Genomic DNA, 22,794 nt, shown 5'->3' with positions numbered 1-22,794 from the left:
GGTAATTGGCTGAAGCTGAGATAACAAGACCAGGACAACTGATTGATCTGAAGACTGAACAGCTAACATCCAAACATTTGCATTCACATCTATGCTTTTTGCAATGTGCATTAAACTTTAATGCCATTTGCTGGTAGCCTCAGTTCAATACATCGACTCAGCATTATATGCTGATCTTATTCAAGCACGCATTGATTCCTGAATTTTTATTTCACTTTTTTAAACATCTTTGTCCAATTTGTTTCGACTTGCATGGGGTTCTAGTGGAATCACTATAATCAGGTGTGCATGTGAATAATGGTAGCTAGGTAAGATATTACAATGGAGTATAAGTTAGTGGATGGCGTGTTTGGGTGGCACGGTAGCACAGTGGTTAGCAGTGTTGCTTCACAGCACCTGGCCCCAGGGTCGATTCTCAGTTTCGGTCACTGTCTGTGTGGAGTCTGCACGTTCTCCCTGTGTCTGTGCGGCTTTCCTCCGGATGCTCCGGTTTCGTCACACAAGTCCCGAAAGACGTGCTTGTTAGGTGAATTGGACGTTCTGAATTCTCCCTCAGTGTAACAGAACAGTGCTGTAGTGTGGCGACTCAGGGATTTTCACAGTGGCTTCCTTGCAGTGTTAATTTAAGCCTACTTGTGACTGTAATAATAATCCCCACAACCCAAAAAGATGTGCAGGTTAGGTGGATTGACCACGCTAAATTACCCCTTAATTGGAAAAAAACTAATTGGGTACGCTAAATTTATTTTTAGAAAGCCGTAAACTCAAAAAATCGGATCGCTTTTCAGCCGCTCTGCAGAGTACAGTGTCTGCAAATTAACTGCAAGCTTGCCAGAGTCTGCTCTACTGGAATCACCCAACTTAATGGCTGCAACATGCCACCAGTCACGTGAAAGCCAAATACAGATATGTATATATTTTAAAACTTTTATCTGGATTTTTAACTTCTCATCTGATCAGACTGCGACCATGCGAGTTGCATTCTTTCTTATTTTTCTCGATTTCGTTTTTCTAATAGCCAATTAATTTTCTCTTGCTTTGACTTAGAAAGCCTGATTAATTGACTCCTTCTAAAAACTAAATACATTTGGACTGGGGAAAGGTATCCATGGGGGAAGGCATTCCTTTTAAATTAACCTTGTTGCGACCAACCAAAGTGGGGGCGAAGGTGAGGAATGCGGTTGAGTAAAGAAGGGGTGTCAGTTAATTCCTCCTCCCCTGGGGGCATTACTAAATTGGGGTCCTGTTTAGGAAGTTAACAAATTAGGGGACCTTGCACAGGGTTGTAACACTACGGCCTGCTGAAGTTTAAATCCCAGTTTTTTATGCTACCTTACAGCTTTTCTCTGACTTCCTTTGCAGTTATCAATCACACTTGCAGTTTTCCTTCACCAACGATACACAGCAGTCTCAAAAGATTAATTCAGTATGTGATGATACCACTGACATAATCTTCTGTCTCAGATTATCTGAACAATGACCTCTGGTTTCCCGGGACCTTGGATCTAGACCTGCAGCCATATTTATAAAATATTTAATGATGACAGGATTACAAAGATGTATTATTTTAGTTCTGTGGTGCAATAAAAGACTGTAGCTGTAGGTTATATTTTCAGCAACAAATAGAATAATTAGATTAGAAACAAGCAAAGGTACAGGCCTGAAATCCAAATACATCGAAAAGCAGCTTCGTTCATGGCATGTCAGACACATTCCTCTCAGGCAATTAGTTTTTTTTAGATGAAGGCAAGAGGGCTGCACATCTATGAGGCTGAGGATTTGTACAGGCTAGAACTGCTCTCTGTCACTGACCACACTAAAGCACTTTGGTTGGGATTGAATGCCTTTGTAAAATACTGCTGCCGGGTGCCAGCGACCACGAGAGCTTCACCTTGGGCACCTGACCAAGAAGACAGGTATGTTAGCTGGCTGCTTTCAGGTCGGAGGCCAGGCCCTTGACCCATTTTCTAAATTATTGTGCCAGGGGCTAAGAGCTCAGCAGGTGCATGAGCACCAAGTATGCCTTTGAAGGCATTATAACATTCCACCTATCCTAATGACAGCATAAATACGAACACCACAATTCCAAGACCACATCCTAGCACCCGAAACAATGTAGCTGGTGAGTATGAAGAAGGAGCATTTTGCAATTCCTCACTCTGAAGTGACGAGGAGCAAGTGAAGGTGGGAGGAGTGAAGAAAGCAAAACAGTCAGCCCAACGTGTTTTTCACTTCTGTATGAATAAGGAATTGGTATCTGATGAGGTCTGCCTTCCCATGGAAGTTGATACAGGGGCAAAACTTCTCCTGGATATCCTTTTAGCCAGCTATGAGCAATCATTGGTAATTGATGGCTATCACTCCATTCATGCCTGCGGAATTTAGTCAAATGCAGAACGCCATGAAATAAGTTGGATCTTCTTGGCTACCTGGAAGAAAACTTTGAAACAGATTAAACAAGTGCAGACCAACATTTTCTCATGAATGCCATCACTGATATTATAAGACCATAAGAAATAGGAACAGGGGTCAGCCGTTCCGCACCTCAAGCCTGTTCCGCATTTCAATAGGATCATGGCTGTTCCGATAGTCCTCAAGTCCACTTTCCTGCACTTTCCCTGTAATCCGTGGTCCCCTTACTAATGAAAAATCTATCTCTCTCAGCTCTCTGTGGTAAAGAGTTCCAAAGACTCACAACCCTCTGAGAGAAGAGATTCCTCCTCAACTCAGTCTTAAAGTTATGAAACTATGCCCTCTGGTCTTAGACTCTCCCATGAGGGGAAACATCATCTCAGCATTTACCCTGTCAAGCCCCTTTAGAACCTGATATGTTTCAATGAGATCATTTGTCGTTCTTCTAAATTCCAATGAGTTACGTCCCAACTTGTTTGACCGTTGCTCATTAGACAATCCCTCCATACCGGGGATCATCCTGGTGAACCTTCACTGAACTGTTTCCAAAATATCTTTTATTAAATAAGGGGAGCAAAACTACTCACCGTACTCCAGCTGTCACCTCACCAGTACCTTGTACAGTTTCAGCATGACTTTCCTACTCTTATACTTCAACCGCCTTGAAATAAGGGCCAACATCCCATTCGCCTTCCTGATTTACATGCTGCACCCATGTACTCACTTTCTGTGTTTCACACACAAGTACCCCCAAATCCCTTTGTGTTGCAGTTTTCTGCAGTTTTTCTCCATTTAAATAATACTCTATTCTTTTGTTCTCCCTACCAAAATGAACAACTTCACATTTTGCCACATTATACTCCTCCATTTGACAACATTTGCTTAACCTATAATAGTATTCTTTATTAATGTCACAAGTAGGCTTACATTAACACTGCAACAAAGTTACTGTGGAAATCCCTTAGTCGCCACACTATGGCACCTGTTCGGGTACACCGAGGGAGAATTCAGAATGTCCAATTCACCGAACAAACACGTCTTTCGGGATTTGTGGGAGGAAACTGGAGCACCTGGAGGAAACCCACGCAGACACGGGGAGAACATGCAGACTCCACACGGACAGTGACCCAAGCTGGGAATCGAGCTCTGATCCCTGGCGCTGTGAAGCAACAATGCTTTTTAAAAAATACATTTAGAGTACCCAATTAATTTTTTCCAATTAAGGGGCAATTTAGTGTGGCCAATCCATCTAGCCTGCACACCTTTGGGTTGTGGGGGCGAAACCCACGCAAACACGAGGAGAATGTGCAAACTCCACACGGACAGTGACCCAGAGCCGGGATCGAACCTGGGACCTCGGCGCCGTGAGGCTGCAGGGCTAACCCACTGTGCCACGTGAAGCAACAATGCTAACCACTGTGCTGCCATGCTGCCCCAATATCTCTTTGCAAACTGTTTGTATCCCTCTTGCAACTTGTTTTCCCACCTATTTTAGTGTTATCTGCAAATTTGGCGACAGTATATTCAGTGTTCAAATTTGTTAGAGTTCTTTGATGAAGTGACCAGGAAAGTTGGTGAGGACAGTGTGGTAGATGTAGTTTATATGGACTTCAGTAAGGCATTTGATAATGTTCCACATGGTTGGCTGCTCTGGAAGGCTAGGTCACATGGAATCCAGGGAGAGCTGATAATTGGATATAAAATTGGCTTGATGGTAGGAAGCAAAGAGTAATGGTGGAAGGATGCTTGTCGGACTGGACGTCTGTGACTAATGGTGTGCCTGAGTGCTGTGCCAATTGCTGTTTGTTATCTATATTAACGATTTGGATGAGAATGTTCAAGGCATAATCAGTAAGTTTACAGAAGACACTAAAATAGGTGGTATTTTAGACAGTGAGGAAGGTTATCAAAAATTGCAGCAGGATCTTGATCAGCTGGGGAAGTGGCCCGAGAAATGGCAAATGGAGTTCAGTACAGGAAAGTGTGAGGCATTGCATTTTGGAATGTCAAGTCAAGGTAGGACTTTCACGGTTAATGATAGGACCTGAGGGAGTATCGTGGAATAGAGGGATCTTGGAGGTCAGGTGCACGGTTCGCTAAAGGTGGAGTCACAGATAAATAGGGCAGTGAAGAAGGCTTTTGGCATGCTGGCCTTCATCAGTCAGGGCATTGAGTATAGAAGTTGGGAAGTGGGCAGCACGGTGATGCAGTGGTTAGCACTGCTGCCTCATGGCACTGAGGTCCCAGGTTCGATCCCGGCTCTGGGTCACTGTCCGTGTGGAGTTTGCACATTCTCCCCGTGTTTGCGTGGGTTTCGCCCCCACAACCCAAAGGTGTGCAGGCTAGCTGGATTGGCCATGCTAAATTGCCCCTTAATTGGAAAAAATTAATTGGGTACCTCCAACTGCTCCAGCTGCTGGAGGATCATCTTATCAATGGCAGCACCAGCATCGCCAAACCAAGCAGCAGTCTGCCATCACGGCCACTCAGCTCAGTAAGATACAGCTTTATGTTATGTATTAGGATATGTCCATTCTTTTTTTATTTTTATTTAGAGTACCCAATTCATTTTTTCCAATTAAGGGGCAATTTAGCATGGCCAATCCACCTACATTTTTGGCTTGTGGGGGCGAAACCCACGCAGACACGGGGAGAATGTGCAAACTCCACACGGACAGTGACCCAGAGCCGGGATCGAACCTGGGACCTCGGCACCGTGAGGCAGCAGGGCTAACCCACTGCGCCACCATGCTGCCCTGGATATGTCCATTCTACATGGCCACCAAGAGGGAGCATGGTGTTAGTATTTATGGGATTTAATTTGTATAAATAAGGAAAAATAGTGCACAATATTTTTTATTACTTTGTGATTCAGCCAATGGATGCAAAGATCCATAAGACACATCCTGGCAATTACATTAAGATCATGGTAAGAGGTCTTAAGACACCAGGTTAAAATCTAACAGGTTTGTCTCGAGTCACTAGCTTTAGGAGCGCAGCTCCTTTATCAGGTGAGTGATGAAGGAGCTGCGCTCCGAAAGCTAGTGACTCCAAACAAACCTGTTGGATTTTACACTGGTGTTGTAAGGCTTCTTACTGTGCCCACCCCAGTCCAATGCCGGCAGCTCCACATCATGATTAAGATCATGATCACTGGTGCTTCCAGGTCTAATGCAGTGGAGTTTGCTGAGTCAACAGAAGGGCATCTGGGAGTCATGTTCAAAACAGGTGTCGAAAATTACTTGGCCATTATACAACAATCCCAATTTTATTTTTCAATAAAATCAATAGAAAGGAGAATTGAACTTAACGTATAAAAGACAGCTAATCCTCTAATGTTAGTTTTCCATTCAGAACGCTGAAGTTGAAACGACCCCCATTCTATGGTCACAAGTGTTACCACAGGCAGATCTCCATTCCCCACCTGCTGCATGCAATCAGAAAGTCTGACACCCAAAATAAACCTCTCTGTACAATAAAGTAAATCAGCGCGGACAAGAAAAATGTGATGTATATATACACTGTTTATAAATATGAGAAATGCCAATAAAAAGATCTTTAAAAAAAGATAAAAGAGCAGAATATCCTTTGGATATGTGTAGCTGAAAAGAAGCCAAATTGACCCTGAGAATGTGGCATTGTTTACAGGACAGTCTACTCACGGTAATGATTTTTTTGGGGAGATAAATCATCCAATTGTTTGAATTAAGCAACATCAGTAATGTAGAAAAGTCAGCCAAAATGGGAAAGTGCTGGAAATACTCAGCAGGCCTGGCAGCATCTATGGAGAGAGAAACTGTTCTGATGGAAAGTCGCTTGATCTGAAAGTTTAGGCTCCATTTGTCTCTCCCCTTCATGCTGCTGGACGTGCTCAGTAATTCCAGAATTTTCTGTTTTTAGTTTAGATTTCAGGTTTAAGTCCATTGACTGCAATTGCCAGATGACTCAAAGTAGAAATGAAGAACGTAACAGTAAGATATCAGGATAATATCCTTTTAACCCAAAGACCAAGTTACAAAGGAAGAATATTGAAATAGGTATTATGGGTTCCTGATCCAGTTAGATATGTGTCTGCAGACAAAAAATTAACTGATATGAGGAAAACCTCAAAATAGGGTTGAGGCCTCCACATAGGGAGTGAAGTGTAGATAAGAGTCTGGCATGGAAAGTGTTAACGTGGGACTGAGTACAGTACCATTCACAGTATAAAGTGAATGGACACCTAATCTGACTCTAGAGGGCAGCCTGGGCCTGGACAGAGACATGTGTATAAACCAGCATGGAGGCATTTCCTAGGTAGCACAGTGGTTAGCACTGTTGATTCACAGCATCAGGGGCCCAGATTCGATTCCCCGCTTGGGTCACTGTCTGTGCGTATGCACGTTCTCCCCATGTCCGCATGGGTTTCTTCCGGGCGCTCCATGTTCCTCCCACAAGCCCTGAAAGACATGCTTGTGAGATGAATTGGACATTCTGAATTCTCCCTCAGTGTACCCGAACAGGCATCGGAATGTGGTGACTGGGGAATTTTCACAGTAACTTCATTGCAGTGTTAAAGTAAGCCTACTTGTGACAATAAAGATTATTATTTAAAAAAAGACAGAAAGAAAGAAAGCCTGACACCTCCTAACCACTGAGAGGAGGATTTCCCTACCCCTGAATCCAAATGGGGGCAAAAGTGGACAGGAATGTTCAGTGGTATTTTTGGAAATAGAGAGACAGTGCTAGGCCTGTATCCTATTTTCCCTTATCCTCTATAACTGTATCATCCAGCTTTAGACAATGTAGTAACTGAAAAAGTAAGTCCGTGGCTACTGTCTGGTAAGATTGTTGAGCCCTATGATCGCATAATGATGGGCAGGAATGACATGAACAATGGTTAAGTGATAACTTCATGAAGACTTCAATGTTATGTTCAAGTGCCTGTATGGTGATTTAAGTGCCATCAATGATGCTTTGTACATTGGAGAATTCTGTGATTATAAGAAGCGTAGGACACTTTCATGCCATTCTCGCATTGCTTATTATCTTTTTAGGAAAGTAATATGATTGTTCAGTCCAGTAAAGAAAACATCAGCTACCTCCATAATACATCTATGGGTTGCAGCTTGATGGATGTTTATGATGTACCACTTAGTCACCTGAGAACGAACATGAGCCATAAATGTTAAATGTAATACAGCAGTAACATTTGCAACCACTGGCAATGGCAGGCCTGTGGAGGAGTCTGACACAAACCTAAATGCAGAGCTTATTAAGCAGTTGCTAGCAGTACAAGGTCATTAGTGTAAGATAAAGAGGGTCAAATAAGTTAGATGAAACAATTATATGTAGACATTTAGAAGGTAGTACAGCACAGAAAACCCAATTTAATATTTACTCCCTCCACCACCAATGCAGTCTAACAGCTGTGTGTATCACCGACAAAATGCACTTCAGCAACTCACCAAATCTCCTTCAACAGCACTGTGGTGAACCACGTATTGCTACTATATATATTTACCGTTATTTGTTATTCGTCCTACTGTTATCCACCACTGTATATATGTTCACTGTTGTTCTTATTCACTGTTACTTACTGTTGTTGTGTTGATGCTTCTGTTGGTTCTGCCTGTGGCTCCGCCCCTCGGGGGAGGTATATAATTGGCGGACTTGTGGCCAGCTCTCAGTGCAGGAGCAGCAGCAGGCTGGCATGCTTCTTAGCTTATTAAAACCATGTTCTCTTGTACAACTCGACTCGTGTGAATTGATGGTCCATCAATTTAATAAGCTAAGATATCGCAATGGATGCCGCTCTTAAGCCTGATCGACTTGAACTCGACCCGCAGGCCACTGAAGCCATGCAATCTTTGAGCATTGGCTAAGTTGTTTTGAGGCATACCTCGACTCCTCGACCAACGACGTCTCCGGGGTGGCACAAGCTGCGTCTCCTCAACGTTCGGGTGAGTCACAACATGTTCCTATTAATCAGAGACGCGGCCTTGTTTGAAGAGGCAGTTGCACTGTTGAAAGGACAGTTCATGAGGCCGGTGAATGAGGTGTTCGCTCGACATTGTCTTCCCACGCGGCGTCAGCACCCTGGTGAATCGCTGGCAGAATTCCTGCGTGACCTGAGGGTACTCGCCAAGAATTGTAACTGCCAGGCAGTTACGGCAGTGCAACACACAGAACTCATGATCCGGGACACCTATGTGGCCGGAGTCTGGTCCAGTTATATCCGGCAACAACTGCTCGAAAGGGGTTCCCTCGAGCTCAAGGACACGGTACAGCTATCTACCTGGTTAGAGGTAGCATTCCAGTTTTTGGATGCCTTCACGCTTAACCGCGCAGCATCCTCATAGACATTGGAGGCATGGCCATCACCCGACATGGGCATGTCCCAGGCCTGTGCCGCGCGACTGCCTGCCAAATCTGGGGGGCCGTTCTGCTATTTCTGCGGCCAGGGCCAGCATCCCAGGCAGCATTGTCCAGCTCGGAACGCTACCTGCAATGATTGCAGTAAGAAGGGGCATTTTGCCAAAGTCTGCCTGGCCCGACCTAAAGTTCCCAAATCAAAAGCCTGCCAGGCCCGACCTGAAGCTCACAGATCCCGCAGTGTGGCATGATGCCTGCCAGTACCGCCCCCTTCTGACGCAACACCCACCTCGTGCAGTCCATGGGGGCCGCCATTTTGTCCGCCATCTTTGACACCGCCCGCCACGTGTGACACGTGGGGGCTGCCATCTTGGCCACCACCTTCGATGCCGCCCGTCACGTGCGACTCATGGAGGACAGCATTTTGGGACCATCCCACAACCGCCAACTGGACCTGTCCTCCGCAGCTCGGCTCTGTAACACTCAACCAGTCCCGGCCCCATCACCTCAAGAACTCTATGATGGCCATCCGGGTCAGTGGGCATGAGATGTCCTGCCTCTTCGACTCCGGGAGCATGGGTAGCTTCGCCCATCTGGATACGGTAAGGCGCTGCTCCCTCCGGATTTTCCCCGTGTCCCAAACAATCTCCCTTGCTTCCGGATCACATTCCGTGCAGCTCCGGGGGTACTGTGTCGCAAACCTTGTGATACAGGGCATTGAGTACTCCAACTTTAAACTTTACATCCTCCCCCATCTCTGCGCTTCCCTCTTATTAGTACTGGATTTCCAGTGTAACCTCTGAAGCCTGACCCTGAAGTTCAGTGGAGCCCTGCCCCCTCTCACCATATGTAGCCTTGCAACCCTTAAGGTTGCCCCTCCCTCGCTCCCTTGCGAACCTCACCCCCGACTGTAAGCCCATCGCCATCAGGAGCAGACGATACAGTGCTCAGGACAAGGCCTTTATCAGGTCGGAGGTCCAGCGACTCTTGCGGGAAGGGATCATTGAGGCTAGTAACAGCTGCTGGAGAGCCCAAGTGGTGGTCGTCAGGACCGGGGAGAAGAACCGGATGGTCATCAACTACAGTCAGACAATCAACCAGTACACACAACTCGATGCGTATCCTCTTCCCCCCATATCTGACATGGTCAACCAGATTGCGCACTACCGGGTCTTCTCCACGGTAGACTTGAAGTCCACGTACCACCAGCTCCGTATCCACCTGGAGGACAACCACTACACTGCCTTCGAGGCAGACGGCCACCTCTACCACTTCCTCAGGGTCCGCTTCGGCATCACCACTGGGGTCTCGGTCTTCCAACAAACGATGGACCAAATGGTTGACCAGTATGGGCTGCAGGCCACGTATCCGTATTTGGATAATGTCACCATCTGCGGCCATGATCAGCAGGACCACAACGTTAACCTTAAGAAATTCCTCCACACTGCCCAACTCCTTAATTTGATATATAACAAGGAGAAATGCGTTTTCCGCAGTACCCGACTAGCCATGCTTGGCTGTGTCGTGGAAAACAGTGTCCTAGGGCCTGACCCCTCCTGCAACTTCCCCTCCCCCACTGCCCCAAGGCCCTGAAGAAATGCCTAGGGTTCTTTTCCTACTATGCCCACTAGGTCCCCAATTATGCGGACAAGGCCGCCCACTTATCAAATCCACCATTTCTCCCCTGATGGCTGAGGCCCGCCTTGCCTTCGACCGCATCAAGGCAGACATTGCCAAGGCCACGATGCATGCTGTGGATGAGTCCATTCCGTTCCAGGTCGGACTTTGCCCTGGCCGCTACCCTCAACCAGGCAGGAAGGCCTGTGGCTTTCTTTTCCCGTACCCTCCATGCCTCCAAGATTTGACACTCCTCTGTTGAGAAGGAAGCTCAAGCCATTGTGGAAGCTGTGCGACATTGGAGGCATTACCTTGCCGGCAGGAAATTCACTCTCCTCACTGACCAACGGTTGATTGCCTTCATGTTCAATAACACTCAGCGGGGCAAGATCAAGAATGACAAGATCTTGAGGTGGAGGATCGAACTCTCCACCTATGACTACGATATCTTGGGATATCTCGTCCTGGGAAGCTCAATGAGCCTCCAGATGCCCTGACCCGCGGTACATGCACCAGCGCACAAGTAGACCGAGTTTGGGCCATCCACAATGACCTCTGTCATCCGTGGGTCACCCGGCTTCTCCACTTCATCAAGGCCCGCAATGAAGAGGTAAGGACCATGACCAGGGACTGCCAAGTCTGCGCGGAGTGCAAGCCGCACTTCTATCGGCCAGGCAGGGCTCACCTGGTGAAGGCCTCCCGCCCCTTTGAACGCCTCAGCATTGATTTCAAAGGGCCCCTCCCCTCCACTGACCGTAACGTGTACTTCCTCAACATCGTTGACGAGCACTCCCATTTCCTCTTTGCCATCCCATGCCTCGGCATGACCTCAGCCACTGTCATCAAGGCTCTACACAGCATCTTCACCTTGTTCGGTTTCCCACCTACACCCACAGTGATCGGGGTTCCTCTTTTATGAGCGATGAGCTGCGTCAGTTCCTTCTTAGTAAGGGCATTGCCTCAAGCAGGACTACCAGCTATAACCACTGGGGAAACGGGCAGGTGGAGAGGGAGAATGCGATGGTCTGGAAGGCCGTCCTTCTTGCCCTACGGTCTAGAAGTCTCCCAGTTTCCCGCTGGCAGGAGGTCCTTCCCGATGCACTCCACTCCATCCGGTCACTTCTCTGCACCGCCACTCATGAGACCCCTCACAAACGATTGTTTGTCTTCTCCAGGAAGTCCATCTCCGGGGTCTCGCTTCCGTCCTGGCTGACAACACCAGAGCCTGTCCTCCTCAGGAAGCATGTGAGGAGCCATAAGTCTGACCCCCTGGTCGAGAGGGTTCAGCTCCTCCATGCAAACCCTCAGTATGCATACGTGGCACACCACGATGGACGGCAGGACACAGTCTCCCTCCGGGATTTGGCACCCGCAGGTTCCCCAGCAACCATCACCAACGCGCCCACCCCTACACCGCCTATCACCATCACTCGAATGTGGCAGGACTTGGCACCAGCAGCCCTCCTTGGGGCCGTTACCACCGCCCCGCCCCTGCACCGACTCCCTCTCCATCAACACATCGCGATGAAGCTGCAAACGACACGCTCCCGGAGTCGAAGGTCCCGACACCCGTGCCCACGCCGCAGCCTGGGCTGAGGCGATTACGGTGGAATATCAAGGCTCCTGTCAGACTCAACCTGTGAGTCCACTTCACCCCCACTGGATTTTTAAAAAACTGGGGGTGAATGTGGTGAACCACGTATTGCTACTATATATATATTTACCGTTATTCGTTATTCGTCCTACTGTTATCCACCACTGTATATATGTTCACTGTTGTTCTTATTCACTGTTACTTACTGTTGTTGTGTTGATGCTTCTGTTGGCTCCACCTGTGGCTCCGCCCCTCGGGGGAGGTATATAATTGGTAGACCTGTGGCCAGCTCTCAGTGCGGGAGCAGCAGCAGGCTGGCATACATTTTAGCTTATTAAAACCACTCTTCTCTTCTACAACGTGGCTCGTGTGAATTGATGGTCCATCAAGCACCATCCAAACGTGCAACCCCTACAACCTCTCAGGCCAAGGGCAGCTGTGCATGGGAACACCATCATCAGCAAATTTCTAGAAACTCATCACCCTCAACTGGAGCTACGCAGCTGTTCCTTCACTATCACCGTGTCAAAATCCTGGAATTATCACCCCAACAGCACTGTGATTGTACCTGCACCACCTAGATTGCAGCTCTTCAAGAGGGCGGTTCACCACTACCTTTTCAAGGGAAATTGGGGATAGGCAATAACTGCAGGCCTAGTCAAAGATGCCCATCCACGTGAAAGAATTTAAAAACTGTCCGTAGATCAGGCCTGGATTGCCCTGCCGGATGTGGGAGGGCGCAGGGGTGCTTGAGGACCCCCAACAAGTAATTTGGAGCATTGGGGGGGGGGGGGGGGGGGGGGGTCGCGTCGGGGAGTCGAGAGATCGGGGCACCATTTTGAAATGGCTTAACTCATCAAAACTCTCAGTGCAGCATATGTGGCTAAGTGTGCCTTGGCGGGGCGTTGCTCTTTGGGGCCGAGAAAATACAGAGAAAATACATTCCCGGTGCTCTGCCCCTCGATTCCCGCCCAGAACGGACTCTATTTCATTTTTTGTTAAAATGTGCCCCAGGTCTAGGTGCGGTGCCCACACATGCCACCTGCCATAGATATCCCTGACCTATCAAGCATGTAGCTCACAATGCCCTCTTTTTGTTCCCGCAGGAGAAGATAGTCCATAATAAGAGGGCGTGCGATGCCAGAGATCTGCGTCCTCATGCCCGACGAAGAACGGGCCTTTGAGATTCTGGGGTTGCCCGAGGAGAGAACAGTGATTGACAGCAAGCTCAACCTGCACCAGAGAGGTGAGGATCCATTATCCCTACATCCAGATGGTCTGCCTCAAGTGAGTTGTTGATGTCCCACAAAGGTATCCTTCTCTCTCACTTTTTCTTTTATTAAATAAATTTTGAGTACCCTGTTATTTTTTCGAATTAAGGGCAATTTAGCATTGCCAAGCCACCTAGCCTACACATCTTTGGGTTGTGGGGTGAAACCCACGCAGACACAGGATGAATGTGCAAACTCCACACAGACAGTGACCCGGGGCCAGGATCGAACCCAGGTTCTCAGCAGAGCTAACCACTATGCCACCGTGCCACCCCTTCCTTCTCTCTCACTGATCACATGCCCATTGTCTTGCAGGATCTCCACCTGATCAGACCGGGCCATACAGAGTAGTACCCCCCGCCCCGCATTGAAGAGAACATCTCAGAGTGGAGCCCCGCGGAGAACCCTGGTAATGCCTCACTGCTGACACCACCACCTACCACCAGCGCACAGACACGCAGCTCAGTGGGCGACATTAGTGGAAAGGCTTCTGGGCACTATCTGGTATGCACCACACAGCTGCTGATGCACATCAGGTGGTGGCAAGCACATCCAAAGGAGACAGCAGTCGGGGGTCTGCTTGGTCTCAGGACTCAGCTGGGTCCTATACAGATGTTGAGCTCTGGACAGTGTTCTCCTAGAGCTGATGCAGATGATATGACACAGCTGTGAGATTCAGGAGAGATGTCAGCATCATTACAGCAACTACAAGCCCGCCAAGGCAATTAGGGTGGCCTCCTGTTCTTCTGATTGCCTCCCTCCAGGGCGGCACGGTGGTGTAGTGGTTAGTGCACCTGCCTCACTGCGCTGAAGTCCCGGGTTCGATACCTGCCCTGGGTCATTGTCTGTGTGGAGTTTCTGCATTCTCCCCGTGTACCCATGTCTGCGTAGTCTCACCTCCACAAACTCACAAGACCCCACACCATGGCCCCGGCTCAGAGACATCCCCGACCTGGCTGCTACGTGCCCACAGCCTGCGAAGCCACCGCCCCCCCCTCCCCCCACCCCAGCAGCCCCCCAATTTAAAAAATATATTTAGAGAAAAAAAATATTTTTTTTCAATTTAGGGGCAATTTAGCATGGCCAATCCAGCTACTCCGCACATCTTTTTGGGTTGTGAGGGCGAGACCCACACAGAAAGGGGGAGAATGTGCGAACTCTGCATGGACAATGGAGAACCCGGGTCCTGCCCAACGGGTTTCCAGTGTTTCTTTAGCCTCTTGCTCCCCCTCCACAGTCATGGCGCCCAGCTCCTATTTCTAATTTGTGCCTGGAACCTCCGCCTAAGAGGGGTGGAGCATTACGGAATGGAGGAGCAGGAAGTGTCCAAGCTGCTTGGAATATTGAAATCCATGCAAATGATGGTTTTGCATGGACCCGCCGGTGGGGGCATGGTGTCAGAATCAGCGCTAACCTGGATTTTTGATTACCCATGATTCTCTGCCTGATCGCAATTTGCGTTTCCAGTATTGTGAAGCAGAGGATCCAAGCCCACATTAATTGAATAATATTATGCCTATTGCATTCAAAGAATGCCTTACTGACAAAGAGTGGAAAAGAGAGTTGAAGAAGATGATTTATTGCTCTGCCAATTGATCTGCAAAGAGAATCAATCTATGTTCCAATCTAAAAGGGATTAGGCATGGCCAGACTGTCCTGTGACTCTATGATGAGCTTTTGTTTGTCTTATCATTGAAAAATTGGGGTGAAATATCAAATACATAATGAGCAGAGAGAGAAAAAATGCTTACAAAGCCCAGAGCACACGGAGAACAGCCTGAAGTTATAATTAGCGAGTTACAAATGTAGCATTAGCACATCTCAAGTAGTTTTAAAATCATGAATGTGTGAGAATTCTTCAAGCAGTGGTATCTTGGCTGAAGTTGCTCATTTTCATTGATTGTACTGTGGCAGAAGGTCAGTGCCATACTGATCCCAAGGCTGGTTTATAAAATTGATTACAACAGCTTTTTTTCTCCTTCCTGTGCGACTGATCTGAGAGGGAGCTGATGTTCCCTGCAGACAGAGCTCAGTATCCATCTTCCTTAGGAGCAGGTGTGTTTCTCTGGCCCCAGCAGAGACTCGGCAGAATCTCTCACAAATGAAGACAGCAGTTGAATTATCTAATGAAAGATTAAAATAGAATTAAACTTCAAATGAGAATTTTTCCTTTGTTGTCAGTTCAGTTTCTACAATATTTAGGCTTCTGCCACGTTAAATTACCCTATCAAAATATAAAGCTAATTAGTTGCTAAATGTTGGTTTTTTGTCTAAAATAAAAATCATTCTTAAATAATCAGCTCATGATAGGCTTACCAAAATGAAATTAATATATTTCATAACTCGCAATTATTATATACTTTTTATTTTTCCAATTAAGGGGCAATTTATTGTGGCCAATCCACCTAGCCTGCACATCTTTGGGTTGTGGGGGTGAACCCCACGCAGACATGGGGAGAATGTGTAAACTCTACACGGACTGTGACCCAGGGCTGAGATTCAAACCTGGGGGGTCGTCAGCGCCACAGTCCCAGTGCTAACCACTGCGCCACATGCTGCTGCCCTTATATATTTCATAACTGACGATGCTTCAGCTCATAACAATTCTGTATTTGCAATGAAAAACACCTGGATAACAGTTGTAAAACCTGCATGTTCCAATGAAATAGGGCAATGGACAAATGTTTTGCTGATATACACAAGGATAAGGAACCACAGCAAATAACTCACCTTAATGCTAAATTCCACCCACTAAACTAGCCTCTGGATTTACAGACTAAGGATAAAGTTAATGGGAAGAATTTTCAGCCTATTTATGGTGCAATTTCCCTGGAAGTAACTTGCTTTGCTGGAAAATATGGTAAAAGCTCTTCTGATTTATTTTCTTATACATCATTGATCCCATCTAATTCCCTCACACCTTTTGGCCCATCTCCAATCTGTCTGCCAAATCCCCCATGTGTGATGAATGTAGAAATTTTTATATATTATATTTAATATTCTGTTGCCGTACATTTTGTTAAAAACAGTGGTTTAACCTACATTTGGGGAGTGTGTCTACTAAAGCTGTAATAAAGAGTCGTAAAAGGTGAGGTAATGAATAATTCCAACCATAGCTAAAGGGCTAATGGGATATTGTTAAGATTGCTGGAGATTCCCTGGAGAGTAGACAACTTACAAGAGATTGTATTTAGTCCTAGTTAAGCAGGTCATGGAACTTAGTGGGATACAGATGATGTAATTAATGGAGGAGCCAAGTCTGTCTGTAGTTTTGCAATCTGTTAGAGGATTTTAAGTTGTGATGTGGAGATGCAGGCGTTGGACTGGGGTGGTCACAGTAAGAAGTCTTACAAAACCAGGTTAAGGCCCAATAGCCCTCCTGATGGAGATCGGGCATACTCACAGGCGTCGCACATTCTGGGTAGTACAATCCACCATTATTCCAGAATATTGTTCAGGTTATGAAGTCTGTCTTGATACAGTCCGATATTTACACTGAATGGGGCGGCCGCAACGGTTTTTCTCTCTGATGGGCTCCTGTTAATGGCTGTCATCTGTTTAGTGGGCGACATGAAGCAGGACACCTGCGCGGCCGCCATCTTTCTCAGCTGATGAAGGAGCTGCGCTCTGAAAGCTAGTTATTCCAAACAAACCTGTTAGACTTTAACCTGATTTTAAGTTGAACAGCAGTTTTGACAAATGCTGTTAGGTTGAGCAGAAGTGTACTGGATCTGCTCTTGAAAGGGTCTCTCTCCAAAGGTCTGCACAATTAGGAAGTACCATGTTCTGTTAACTTTATTTATAAGTGGCATTTGAACTTATTGGGTTGCTTAATTGGAATTAGGAGCCACGAACAGAATTTGTGTTCCTTTGATTAATATGTGATTAATGTGTTGGTATGTAATGGCGTGTTTTCTTTTTTTTCATTATTCAACAAGTTGCAGGAAAATGTAACAGTGATACAGTTTGTAAGCACCCGGGCCATGGGTGTAGTGCAAACAGTTTTTTTTTGTAGTAGTGTGGATACTACCCCACCTCACTCCCCTCGTATCTCTCCCCCTCCATTGGCTTTTCCTCCTCACCCTTCCCCCTCTCCTCGTTTACTTAGCTCCCCCCACCCTCTCCCCTAGCTGCTGGTCACGAATAGGTTTTTGAAGATGGCGGTGAACTGTTTCCACCTGGAGTGGATCCCTTCTTCTGCCTCCCTGATGTCAAGTTTGATCTTTTCTAGTTTCAGGAATTCGGCCAGGTCGGCCTTGGGCAGTGCTGCCAATCTCTATCCGAGCAAGAGTCGTTGCCGGGCTATCAGGGAGGCGAAACGCCAGAGCATTGTCCCCCCCCCCTCCCCTCGAAGAGTTCTGGTTATTCTGGCACGCCAAAGACTACCATCAATAGGCATGGCGCCACCTTAACACCCACAACCTTGGACATGGCTTCAAAACAGTTGGTGCAGAAACAAATCAGTCTTGGGTAGGAGCAGAACATATGGGAGTGGTTGACTGGACACCCCTGAAATCGCTCACATCTGTTTTTCAGTCCCGGGAAGAACCTGCTAATGTGTGTCCTTGCCTGTGCACCACCTTCAGCTGCATCAGGCTCAGTCTCACGCATGAGGCAGTGGAGTTCACATGGTGCAAAATCTCCCTCCAGAGTCCTCCCCCTATCTTGATGCCTAGTTCTCCCTCCCACCTCTCTCTTGTTTCGTCCAGTGGGGTCCTTACCTCCGCTTGCAATCATCCGTATATGTCCACGCACATTCCCTCCACTAATTTGTCATGTGATAACAATCTGTCTAGCAGGATATGTCTGGGTAACTGGGGGAACGATGGGGCCTCCTTATAGATGGAGGAAATACCATATATGAAGGTACTGGAGCTCGTTCCCTTTCAGGAGCTGAAGTGGTGCCTAAGCTGTTTCCAGGCTCTCTGCGTGGCTACCACCTCCAGGCTCGTTGGGTACTTGGCCGCGGGGAATGGGAGTGGGGCAGTGACCAGCACCCACAGGCCCCTCCCAATACAGGATGCCTCTTCCATCCGCAGCTAGTATGCTCCCCGGTTTCCCCAGTCAACCCCGCAGTCTTTCTACTCCTGTTGAGTAGTAGTAGTAGGAGGTTTGTGAGTGCTGAGCCCTCTGAGCACCACCCTCTCTGCAGGATGGTTTTACCCTGGGGCAGGGATTAGTTTGTCTACCTTAGTGAAGAAGGATTTGGGGATGAAGATCAGGAGTGATCTAAATATGAAGAGGAACTTTGGCAGGACATTTATCTTTATTGTCTGCACTCGCCCTGCAAGGGAGAGCGGAAGTTAGTCCCACCTCCCCAGATCCTCTTTTACCTTCTCCACAGGCTTGATAGGTTCCACTTATGGAGATAGGTTCAGTTGTGGGCTATCTGGATCCCCAGGTATCTGAACTTCATTTGTGCCAGTTTGATCGGCAGCATTCCCAGCTCTGCTTCTTTTCCCTGGGGGTTCACTGTGAAGATTTTGCTCTTGCTCAGGTCTAGTTTGTATCCCGAGAAGGCGCCAAACTCCCTCAGGAGTTTCATTATCTTACCCATGCTGGTCAGGGGGTTCGATTCGTAAAGTAGCAGGTGATCGGCCCAGAGAGAGATTCTGTGCTGCCCGGCTCCTCTATGAAAGCCTCTACACCCCTCTGCTGACCTGAGTGTGTTATCCAGAGTAAACAGTAACGGGGACAACAGGCATCCTTGCCTCATGCCTCTGTGCAGCTGGAGGTAATTTGAGCTGGTGACAATCGTCCATATACTTGCCATGGGATCGCTGTTCGGCAGTTTCACCCACAAGGTGAACACTGGCCCAAATCCAAACCATTCCAGTACCTCAACAAGGTACTTGCACTCCATCCAGTTGAAGATCATCTCTGCATCCAGGGAGATGATTACCTCTGGTCTCTTCCCCCCGGGTGGGGACATGACCACGTTCAGCAGGTGTCTGATGTTTGCCACCAGCTTTCTGCGCTTGACAATCCCGTCTGATCTTCTGCGATCACTTCTGGCAAGAAACACATCCCTTTTCGTCCCTCTCTTGCGTCCGCCTGTTTCCTCAGCCGGTGTGGCAGTAGGCGGCTGGCCTTGTCCCCATGTTCATAAAAATTCCCCCATGTCCGCTGGAGTTGGTTCACTGCTTTCCCAATGGAGAGCAGGTCCAATTCCATTTGAAATTATTTCCTCTCTGCTATTAGCCACACGATTGTACTGCTGATCTACTTCCAGTATGGGGTCGATCAACAGCACCACCCCCGCCAGCCTTTTGCTCCATGAAGGCGAACAGGTTCGATCCCGGACCTGGGTCACTGTCCATATGGAGTTTGTACATTCTCCTTGTGTCTGCGTGGGTCTCACCCCCACAACCCAAAGATGTACAGGGTAGGTGGATTAGCCACGCTAAATAATAATAATAATAATCGCTTATTGTCACAAGTAGGCTTCAATGAAGTTACTGTGAAATATCCCGTTAATTGGAAAAATTAAAAAATAAAGATGGTCAGTTCCTTAGCCATTCCTGTTTTGGCTCTTGACTTGGGGTTACACCTATTTGCCGTCGGGTCCAGGACACAATTAAAGTCTCCCTCCATGATCAGTTGGTGGGAATTGATGTCGGGGATCTCTGCCATTGCCTTTTTGAGGAACTCGACATCATCAAGGTTTGGGGCAAATGTATTCATCAGTACACCAGGGCCCCCTTCCTGAACTTCACTTACCATTATGAACCTGGGTCCGTCACCACGTTGGACAGCGTGAAGCTACCCTCTTGCTGAATAGTATTGCCACCACGCTCCCCCTCGCCCCCCTTGCTGTTGTGTCAGAGCTTGCCTGATACACCTGTCCCATCCAATTTTTACTTATCCTCATCTAGGGCGGGATTCTCCCCTGCCCGGTGGGGCGGGCCGTTCCGGCGCCGAGGAGTGGCGTGAACCACTCCGGCGTCGGGCCACCCGGAAGGTGCGGAATTCTCTGCACCTTCAGGGGCGAGGCAGGAGCGGGTGGGATTGGCGCCGCGCCAGTCGGTGCGGTAGGGCTTGGCGCCACGCCAACCGGCGCCAAAGGGCCTCTGCCGGTCAGCATGAGTTTGCGCATGCGCAGGAGCGCCAGTCATCCCAGCGCATGCGCAGGGGGGTTCTTCTCCGCACTGGCCATGGCGAAGGTTGACAGCAGCCGGCAAGGAGGGAAAGAGTGCCCCCACAGCACAGGCCACCGTGGGGGCAGCCCCTGGGGCCAGATCCACCTGTGCCCCACCAGGTTGCCCGTGGAGCCAGGTCCTGCCGGTACGGACCTGGTTTGATTTACTCCGGCGCGACAGGCAGAAAACAGGCGGCCGCTCGGCCCATCGCGGGTCTGCTGCCAGCGGCCGCCGACCGGCACGGTGCGATTCCTGCCCCCGGCAAAACCCCGGCACCGGAGAATTCGGCAGTCGCCGTTCAGGGCGGCAGGGCGGGATTCACTCCACCCCCTGGCGATTCTCCGACCCAGCGGGGGGGGAGTCGGAGAATCCCGCCCCTGGTCTTTAGCTCTTACGTGCGTCTCCTGGAGCAAGATTACATTGACCCTCACGGTTTTTAGATGGGCGAAGACGCAGGATCTTATGACTGGGCCATTAAGCCCCCTCACATTCCAGGTGATTATCCTGACAGCGGGGTTCTGTTTCTCTCCCCAATCCCTATGTGGTCAGCCTTATTTGTTTCGTGGACATGCCCCTGCATGCCTGGGTTCACCTTTGTTCTTGGGCCATCTAAGATGACCACTGCCACCTTCCTCTTTCTGCCCATCTCCATGTGTGACCTGTGTGACCAGCATTCTACCTTCCCCCCCATTTAACCTACCCAGTCCTCCCCTGGACCCCTTCGATCATGCGATCTACCATCTCCTCTTCCCCCCGCTTCCCGACCCCCTCCCCCACCTTTCCAACCACCCCCTCACCCCTTGAGCCCTGCCACCTTCCCCAGCCTGGGGCCTTACCCCCCACCCCTGCCAGATGCTCTCTCCCTTTCAGAGACCTGTTGCCCCCACCCACCCCCTTCGCTTAACTCCCATTCACCAGCATGTTCGCTAATGTGCTGGCCCCCAGCGGAAAAGGAGCCCAATAACACCGCCACTTCTGATCTCCCCAGTCGGTAATCGAACCTGGGACCCTGGCGCTGTGAATCAACTGTGCTGCCTGATGTCCATTGAGGTCCGTAGCACCACACCATCCAGTTCAGTTTTTGCCCAGTCCATTGCTTTGCACAAGATCATTTGCCTCTTCTATGCGTTGAAGAAATGGTCCCTGTCATGGAACATGACCTGGGCAGCACGGTAGCACAAGTAGGTAGCACTGTGGCTTCACAGCGCCAGGGTCCCAGGTTCGATTCCCTGCTGGGTCACTGTTTGTGCAGAGTCTGCACGCTCTCCCCGTGTCTGCGTGGGTTTCCTCCGGGTGCTCCGGTTTCCTCCCACAGTCCAAAAGACGTGCAGGTTAGATGGATTGGTCATGCTAAATTGCCCTTAGTGTCCAAAAAAAAAAGCTTTGGGTGGGTTATTCGGTTAAGGGGATAGGGTGGAAGGGAGGGCTTAAGTGGGTTGGTGCGGACTCGATGGGCCAAATGGCCTCCTTCTGCACTGTATGTTCTATTCTATGTACGTAAAGTCTCACCGAGTATACCATGCCAAATTGCACCTTGTTTTTAAAGAGTGCCGCTTTGGCCCCATTGAACTCCGCTTGGCCAGTTCAGCCCCAATATCTTGGTAGACAAGGATGGTGTGTCCTTCCCATTTGCACCACTGCTTATTCCTCGCCCAGCTCAGGAGTTTTTCCCTATCTTGGTATTTGTGGAGTTGTACGATTATTGCCCACGGTGGTACCTCCAGTCTCAGCTTTCAGCGGAGCGACCTGGGGGCCCAGCCTTCCTGTGGGGGTTTGGTGAAGCCCTCCTCCCTGATCAGTTTCCCAAGCATCTTTGATACGAACTCAGTTGGGCTCCTACCTTCTGTCTCCTCTGGTACCATGATGATCCGGAGATTTTGGCGGCAGGACCTCTTCTCTTGGACGTCTATCTTGGCCTTTAGTGTCTTTTGGGTTGCCACCAACCTTATTGTCTCAGCCCCGAGTGAGGCAATCCATTCGTCTTGCTTGGTGACCCCTTTCTCCACTTCCCGACTAGTCGCTTCTTGGGTCTCCAGTTGCCACTCAACCTTGTCCATCGTTTCCCGTATGGAGGCCAGCACGGTCGCGATTGCCACCTTCATCGCCGAAATTAGATCTTTACCGCCTCCCTAGGATTTTGGGGTTTTGCCAAGGTGAACGTCATCAGCCTCTTCTTTGATGACTGGATACCATTGACCAGGTTCAGATTTGCATTGCCACGCGGGTCCCCTGGCTCCGATGTTGACGTTTTTCTCTCTTTGTTTTTGCTCCCCTTGTAACCTGTTAGTCTGCTGGCATTGCAATGCCGGTGGGTTGGTGATTGGGTGTTTGATTGGTTTGGTTTGTTTACAGTTTTGGTGTCCATTTGTCGGGTCAAGAAGGTCCAAGAAGACATTCCCAGGTGGGA

Source organism: Scyliorhinus canicula, chromosome 8, assembly GCF_902713615.1.
Source record: "Scyliorhinus canicula chromosome 8, sScyCan1.1, whole genome shotgun sequence".
Classification (NCBI taxonomy): domain Eukaryota; kingdom Metazoa; phylum Chordata; class Chondrichthyes; order Carcharhiniformes; family Scyliorhinidae; genus Scyliorhinus; species Scyliorhinus canicula.
The sequence above is the reverse complement of the archived record's forward strand: the minus strand, read 5'-3'. Positions refer to the sequence as shown.